General features: G+C 36.7%; 1 non-coding gene across 1 annotated transcript; it reads right to left on the reverse strand.

Annotated features, from left to right (window-relative positions):
- Positions 1-8,066: 8,066 nt before the first annotated feature.
- LOC132629613 (small nucleolar RNA R71) lies at positions 8,067-8,171 on the reverse strand. The gene has a single exon (XR_009578378.1). It is a non-coding gene; the product is annotated as a small nucleolar RNA R71 (small nucleolar RNA).
- Positions 8,172-9,112: the final 941 nt, after the last annotated feature.

A 9,112-nucleotide genomic window follows, 5' to 3' on the forward strand; every position in this document is an offset into this window, starting at 1 on the left:
GCTATTTTGAAAATCAATTATTCGGAAAGTAAATATTAAGATATTATAAATAACTTTAATATAAAAAGAAGAAAACGAAACTTATGGAATTAATTGTTGGTTTTCCTCAAATTAACTACCCATTACTAAAACTAAACCCTTTAATTTCACTAAGGTTCATCTAGATTATCAAAACAAAAATAAAACAAAGGGTTAGTCGTATAATACAAATTAACTACGCAAAAATAAAAGTAGAAGCATAATCAAATGGGTTCAGCCCATTTTCTAGAACTGCTGCGGATCGGCTGCTGCTGTTGGGCTTCGGCCCAACAATTTTTTTTTTCTTTTTTAGGTACTGCGGATTGGACTGGACAGAGACGACTTGAGCGAGATTATGTTGGGATTTTAGCCCAACTCCGAATGCGGGAGAAGAACGAGTCTCTCGGACTCGTATGCGGTAGTCATGCCTAAAAAGAAAGATAAGGATTAGTATGGGTCTAGATAAATAATAATGCAAAGTTCATAACTCAAAGAAAGAAATTTCAAATACTATCACATAACAATAAGAAAATTAAATTCACTTGGGCTGAGACAAATAACTCACGGCCCAAACAGGTGACAGTATAAGAATAGGCCAAGCAGTGGCGCGCAACTTATCGCAGCAAGAGATTCTATCGCACAAAAGGAATTCCTATTTCTCATGACATCAACCCATACTTTCCTAGCTTTAAGCCTAACTAATCAAGCCTTCTACCCTGTAATCATACAGTTCATTAGCCATAACTAACATAAAAAAACTGAAAATCCAACAGAAAGAAACAGAATAGAAAAATCTAGATTGGGCATCTGGGCAACAATAGCTTGGCTGTAACCTTATATTTGTAAAGTATACTGTCAGTATATCAATGCTTGGACGAAGCAAGTATCTCAAACATCCCTAAAGGGAGCTAAATAACCAAAACAGTAGAGATTGACAAGAAATGCCAATGTTGTTCATCAAACATAAGTGTAGGCAACATCAAACAAACATAGGCAAAAATGGACACCACACTTGGGCAAATTCAACAAGATCACTGTCTAGCCTATCTTCACACATAGGGGCATGACAACATCCCGTTATTGAATTTCAGCTTTTGTCAAGCAGTGGCATTCTTAAGTTTGAGTTAATCAGATCCTTTATGGCAAATATGTCATTTTTTAGCACAGCCAAAGGGGAAAGGGGAAGGGATTGTGCAGTTGCGGATATATAACTAAACAGGATCAAGTAAAAGTCTCTAATCACAGTAACACACCAGCAAATATCCCCATAGACAAGATTCGGACCACATAGAGACTTTGGAAAACTAGGAAATATGTAAATGACATAAAGGAATTGACTTAGCACATGATGAGTTGCACAAGAATTCAATTGGACTAACAATCTCCACTGAACTTAGCAAAATGATTCAGCAAGTATGAGGTCAAGCATTTTTAAAGTTAAAGCCCATATGTGGATCTAAACACATAACCATATAAGCATGCTTCTTGATCAACAAAAAGGTAGGATAAGCAGGTTAGCCAATAGGTTGTCAATAACTGATCATCAAAATGGATTTGAATAGGAAAATCTTGGCATTTTAAATCTGTTTTGCAGCACACAGATGGCATGTTTACATGATTAAATGGATGGAATAGTTTAAGGCTAATCCAAACTAACATAAGGCATACACAAGCTCTTAGACTAAATATGCTTAAGAGTTGATTAATCATGACCACTTTATGTCGCACAAAGGGCTAGAAATAAGACTAAATCACCTATACCAGGGTAATCGTACTCTAACATGATCTCTAATGACCTTGGACTAAGGCAAACATCACTCTAAAACCAACAGGCTAACCATATATAACTTATATTAACATAAAGGCATTTAACTATGCCAACAGATAAATGGACATGTATTAATTTAGGCTAAACAGGCTGATAATTAACTAAACTAAGGAGGAATTATACTGATATGGAGGATGGCTAATAGTAAAGGAGTTTCATATAGGTGTAAGTGACTTAATCTACTACTAATCAACTATTTTGCAAGTATAAATGACCATTAAACATGACAAATATTGCTACATAGCAACCGAACATAAGATCTAATCAATAAGCTAATAACTAATCAGACTTACCAATATTGACAGATGCTAAACTAAACTAACTTGAATTAGACCGCAATGATCACATAATAATCATTAACTAACATGTAGACACTTAAGAACTTCATATGAAACTAAACAAACAGACTTCTAATACTAAATTCACTAATAGGCTAAACTAACAACTAATCAGGTACAAACTACTAAACTAACTATAAACAAGCTAGTGACGAATCAACATGTAGCTAGATCAGATTACACTAATATGAACATATAACCCATATAAATCACTAAAACTGAAATTAAGCTAACTAAGGAAGGGTTGTTTACCTTCTTCGAGTGCAGCGAAATGAGGCCTCGAGTCTTCGATCTACCTCGAAAAAACACGAATCCCGAATTCGTATACACTCTAATCAAACAAATACCAAGGGCAAAAACAGGAAAAAAAATGATTTAGATTTTTTGACTCGATATTCAAAAAATATTGCAACTACTGAGAATTAATATATTTTTTAGGGAATTTTGGGTGACTGAAAGGCTTCTTTCCAGGGGGCTTCCAGGCAGCTCAAGACCTTTTTTTCTACTTCCGAAAAACGATTATTTATAGGGGGGAAATCTAGGGTTTTGCTAGGGTTTCACAACTGAAAATTGGGCGGGATTTTAGTTGAATTTTTTCAAACACAAAACGTTCAGATTTGCTATGACAACCAACAGAGACCACGAAGAAAAGAACAAAACCATTAAAACTTGTACCCGAAATATGAAAAAGGAACTGATAAGAAAACAACGAGTTCACGATCGAACAAAAACTCATAAATGTTTTTTCAGATGCAACAGAAAAAGGAAGAAGAAGAAAACAAACATTTAACCTCTCTCCATGGTTGAATCCAGATGGGGGAGGTACAGGCATTAATTTCATTCCCCAATTTGGCCATGCAAGTCCTGGGGGAGGCGAAAGACGACTGTGGAATCGCCATTTTGGCCGATGAAGAGAGAGGGAATGAGAAGAGAGAGGAGCGGGAAGAGAGAGAAAAGGGGAGGGAGGCGAATCCGTTGATCTGTTTTGTTTTAGGGTTAGGTTGGGTGAAATGAGAGGCTTGGGCCGGGTCGGGTTAAACGATTTAATGGACTGGGTCGATTTTAAATGTGGGCTGGGGTGAATTAACTGGTCGGGTAGACGAATAGGGTGTTGGATCAGGTAGATGAATAGAATGTTGGGCTGGGTATTAAAATGATTTGTGGGTTGGTTTTATGGGATTGGGTTGATGAATTAAAATATGGGCTGAATGAAAGAAATAGTTTGGCTTCTAAATTTAAATAAAAGACCCATTTTAATTAATTATATACTAAGTGTGCTAAAATATCCCCTAATATAAAAGTATGTATTTATTAGTACTCAGATAAAAATAAAATCATACGACGTCGTAATAGCCGTGCAATAACATTTTTTAAAGTTCAACAGTAAATAAACGTTGTTATTTAACTATGTGGAAATAAATGCGATGTGTGTGCATAATGCGGTGAAAATACTGAAATGATTATAATGCAAATTATAACAATACTGGTAATAAAGTGATAATGATAATAATAATAATAATAATATAATAATAATAATAATAATAGTAATAATAATAATAGTAATAATAATGGTAATAACGGTAATAATAAAAAACAACAATAGCTAGTGACTACAATAGAATAATGAAATGCCGGTATTAATAAAAGCTAATAATTATAGTAAAAATATAAATAATTATTTCTTAAGTTGCCCAAAAAATACTAGAAGCGTAAATAGATATTATGGAGGAAAGGCGGGACAAAATTGGGTGTCAACAACTTGTCCCGCTTTGCCCGGTAATGATGAAAGAATTTTCGGGCAAAGACGTTGACTCAGTAGCCTATTTTGTCCCGGCTAAAGGATTTTGGAGGACTAAGGGTAAAGAAAATTTGAGAGGATTACGGCCGAACTCCGGTCTCCGAGTCGCCTACATATCTCGGGTTGCACGAGAATCAGGCCGTGTGTAGTTATGGGATAACTACAACTCCTATGAATAATGTATCCCGATTGGCGCGCATCTTTGCAAAATATTTTCCCAGTGTCGAATTATGATGACACTGGGTATTATGATAGAACTCGGAAATTCTAAAAATTGAATGTGCTGGAATGCAAGCGGAATATTTGGGGTTAGAGATGAGTGTTCGAGGTAGATCCTTGACCCTTGTCGGGAAGTCTGACTATCCTTCCCAACAAATTGCCCCAGTTCGCTGCCGAAGAAATAGTTCTGTGTTGCGCTAGAGGTCCTGCGAAACTTAAACTCTTGCTGACGAGCTTAACTCAACTTTCAGCAATTGCCCCAGTTCATTACTTAAGATTATGATCCACGAGTTGATGTGCGATGCCAACTTTAATATTGTCACTTTCAAACAGCCACAAGCTAAAAACATTTGTTAATGATAAAGAAATATATGTAAATAAGATAGGGTTGAGGAAGTTTACACTTGCAAACCGTATTTCGAAAGTTAAATATACATCATGCTTCGGAGATGAATTGGATTTATGCTTCAACTCGAAGAAGAATTAAGTCGACATCCACTTTAACGAAAGCTAAATCCACATCCACGTTTGTTTTTTGAGGAAAGCTAAAACCATGATGACACCACATTTTAAGGGGAGCTAATTTATGACCATATTCAAGCCCTTATGTACAAAATCCACTGTGCGTAAATATAAATCCACGTCCTTATCCACAAAATCCATGCCCGCGTCATAAAACTCATGATGTAGAAAAATGAATTCATGTCCTCATACACAAAAATCCACTACGCACAAATATAAATCCACGTCCACGTCCACATTCCACTGTACAAAAATATAAATACACATCCACTTCCACAAACTTTAAGTTCAAAGAGATAAATCTACTTCCACGTCCACAAGATCTATAATGTAAAAAATAAATCCACGTCCACGAAATTCACTGTGCTGAAATTTAAATCCACGTCTATGCCCCAAAATCCACAATGCAAAACATAAATCCACGTCCACTTCCACGAACTTTATAATGTAGAAATATAAATCCACGTCCATATCCACATTCCACGGTACAAAAATATAAATCCACATCCACTTCCACAAACTTTAAGTGCAAAGAGATAAATCTACTTCCACGTCCACAAGATCTATAATGTAAAAATAAATTCACGTCCACGAAATTCACTGTGTTGAAATTTAAATCCACGTCTATTCCCTAAAATCCACAATGCAAAACGTAAATCCACGTCCACTTCCACGAACTTTATAATGTAGAAATATAAATCCACGTCCACATCCACGAAGTCATTAGAGCGAAAATGTAAATCCACGTCTACTTTCACAAAATTTATAATGCAAGAAAGATAAATACACGTCCACGTCCACAATGCTCATAATGCAAAAAGATATATCTACAACCACGTCCACAATATCCACAATGTAGAAAATAAATCCACATCCACACAATCCACGATATTGAAATATAAATCCACGTCCGCTCTCACAATTTGTAATGTTGACATGTATATCCACGTTTATGTCCACATCCACAAAACCATTCGAGAAGAGATATAATTCCACATCCTAATCCATGTCCGGAAGTTAAATCTACAATTGTCCCCACGATTTGACATATGATGCAAGATTTCGATACTGTTATCTCATTAAATACGACATTATAAAAAGAACTTGTTAGCGACTTGAAATAAATAAATATGTACAAAGTGATAACAAAATTGAGGAATTTAAACCAATAACAGGTGACCATGTTCGTATCCACTTTGAAGAAGGTTAACTCCACGATCATGTGCCCTTGATCCATCGATAAATGCCACGAGCTAAAACAACTGTTAGTGGTAAGAATATGTAAATAGCTGGGTTTGAAAGAATTACGCTCAAAGCCCTTGGTTGAGAAGATAAATTCATGTCCACTGTTGCGATCAAAATTTCATGAAGACTGGAATGATGTGGCGTGATTTTACGCCGCAATCGATGCTTTTTGGCTATAAGTGTTACTTGTTTTTTAAGCAAGCCTATGTGATTTTACGTGGTTTTTAGTGTTTTTCAGGTAACGGAACAGATTCGGCATAATAACAGTTGAAGTGTAGAACCAGGTCGTAAATGCAGTTTACGGTCCGTATTCTACAATACGGGTCGTATTTCATGGTCGTATTAAAGGATAACAGTACCAGAAAGGCATGTTGAGAAGATGGTGATTTACGAGCTCAGTTTACGGACCGTATTTCAGTTTACGGTCCGTATTCCATCACGTATTTAACCAGTTGAGCATCTGGCAGAAAGTCGAAGTGTTGGATGTTGAAATACGACCAGACAGTTTACGGACCGTAAACCACTTTACGGTCCGTATTTCAGAAGGTTGAAGTTGCACACAACTGAGAAGATGACTTGGGCGTAAACCACTTTACGGTCCGTAAAGTGATTTACGGTATTTCGTAATGACGGGACCAAAGTGCAAATCTGTAACTTTTATATTTCCAAAACTTATAAATAGTCATTGTAGGGTTTTAATAGTTGTCAGTTATTATATTTTTATCTCTTGACTTAGAACATTAAATTCTCTGTAGTTTTTGAAGATTAAAACATCAATTCAAGTATTATCAATTCCTCTTTCCTTCCAAAGTAAGCATTTATGAATTCTTCAATTTCTTATTTCTTGTTCTTTGTCATGAATAGCTAAATTCCCTTACTAGGGTTGTGAACCCAATAATGGGTGTTTTGTGATTGGGTTTGTGAATGGTATACACAGAATGGATTATTGGGGTTTAATTATTCTTCATTCATAATTAATGGTTGCAAACATTGATTAAAGCCATAAACCTTAATTTATTTGGGAAAATAATTAGGGTTGGTAAGAATAACTAACAAGGACTCAAAGCTTTAACCTTTGTTTAATAAATGCACTTAGGAATAAGATGAATTTACTTGGCATTATTAATCGTTCTTCATGGTCACTTTCTTATATTTGGAAAAATCATAGAAAGACATAATCTTTATCTATTGGGAAATAGTAGAGATTCACATAGAGATTAAGTGCATTCATATAATGATCCATTATAAGTATATCAAGATCAATAGCCATGACCATACACCCTATCTAGCGGGGATACAGCCTAAGTTTCTTTTACCATAAATTTCCACCAAAGCAATAGAGTAGCAATTAGTTATAAAAAAACCAACTTTTAACAAAATTATCGGATTAAGACATTAGACCTAGAACTTAGCATCTACGACTTTAGTAACCTTTTCACACCATATTCCCTGTGGGATTCGACCCCAACCTTGTTGGGTTACTATATTTGACAACGTCCGCGTTATACAATTAATAGGTGTAATTTGAGCGTTACAAATTTTGGCGCCGTTGCCGGGGAATACGATTTTGAAATTACTAAATTGTGTTTGCTTTGATTGAAGTCTTTTGCTTATTCCATCACACCTTGGTTGCTACTCTGTGTAAACCAGGTGAACGTGAATCAAAATCAGCAAAATCAACGTGCTGGTAACTAGGGGAATCGGTTGAACAATTAGGCGAATGAATCTGATGATGAGAATATTTTCGCTGATCTTGTTCCAGAGAAGTACTATTCATCTGCTATTGTTCAGCCTCGAGTTGGAGCTGCTACTGTGAAAATTGACTCATCTCTATACCAGCTGTTGAAACTTGAGGGATACTTTCGAAACTCTACCGAGAATGACCCTCAACGTCATTTGCAGAATTTTGTGGATGTGTGTGCTAATCACATCCAGAACAATGTTCCACAAGATGCTATTCGGTTGAGGTTATTCAAATATTCCTTAGCTGGAGAGGCAAGAACATGTTTCGAGAAGCTGCCCCGAAATTCGATTACTTCATGGGCAGAGATGGTAGCTGCTTTTCTTACAAAGTGGTACCCCCCTTGCAAGAAGGCTGAGATTCGCGACAAGATATATGAATTCAAGCAGCGACCGGGGAAAAACTATATGAAGCCTGGGAGAGGTTCAAAGAGTATTTGCAGAAGAGCCCGAATCATGGTTTTCCAGAAAATATACTGATGGAGAAGTTCTACCGAGGGTTAGATCCAGTGACACAGTCAGTAGCTAACAATGCAGCTGATGGGTGTTTTATGAACAAAACCTTTCGACGAGTGACCACCATACTTAACAAGCTGACAACTCATAATCAGGTTTGGCACTCAAACAATGCTGATATAGTACCGTATGGTAGTGCTATGATCCAGAATATAGTGAAGGAGAATCAAGACACCCAGCAAACATTGGCAGAACTTGCAACAAATATTTCCTTGCTGACGAAGAAGTTTGATGAATCTCAAATCAAGAAGGTAAATGTTTGTGAGGATGATACAGTTTTTCCAAAAGGGATGTACCATGCTCAAGATGGTCCGTTCCTTGATGGGCCACCTATACAGGTTGAAGATGCCAATTATGTTAATAACTCTCAAGGGGGTTATCAAAGACAGAATTACCAAGGTGGCTATCAGAATCAGAATCAATGGAGACCTCAGCAAGGTCAAGGTGCTTACAACAACTCTGGGAACTACAACAATAATTATGGTGGTGCGAACCAAGGGAGCTACAACAATAGCAACAACTTTGGGAACAAGAGTTCAAATCCTTATATACCACCAAAAGGGCAGTCAACAGAGCAGGGTAGTTCGAAGGTTGAAGCAATGCTTGAGAAGATTCTGGCAAATCAATCTAAGTCTGAAAGGACTTTATCTGGGCTGACAGAAATAGTGGGTTCCCATACAACGGCTATTCAAAAGCTTGAGTCGCAGATGAGGGATATTTCTAGAGAGCAGCACCCTCCGAAAAAGGGAGGACTTCCAAGTGACACTATCCCAAATCCCAAGAATGGGGGAGGCGGTGTAGACCGTATGTTTTCCATCACTACTAGAAGTGGTAAAATAATACAGGGGATACTGAGAAGGTGATTGATCTTGAGCCGATAGATGAAGA

This window comes from Lycium barbarum, chromosome 2, assembly GCF_019175385.1.
Source record: "Lycium barbarum isolate Lr01 chromosome 2, ASM1917538v2, whole genome shotgun sequence".
Lineage (NCBI taxonomy): Eukaryota > Viridiplantae > Streptophyta > Magnoliopsida > Solanales > Solanaceae > Lycium > Lycium barbarum.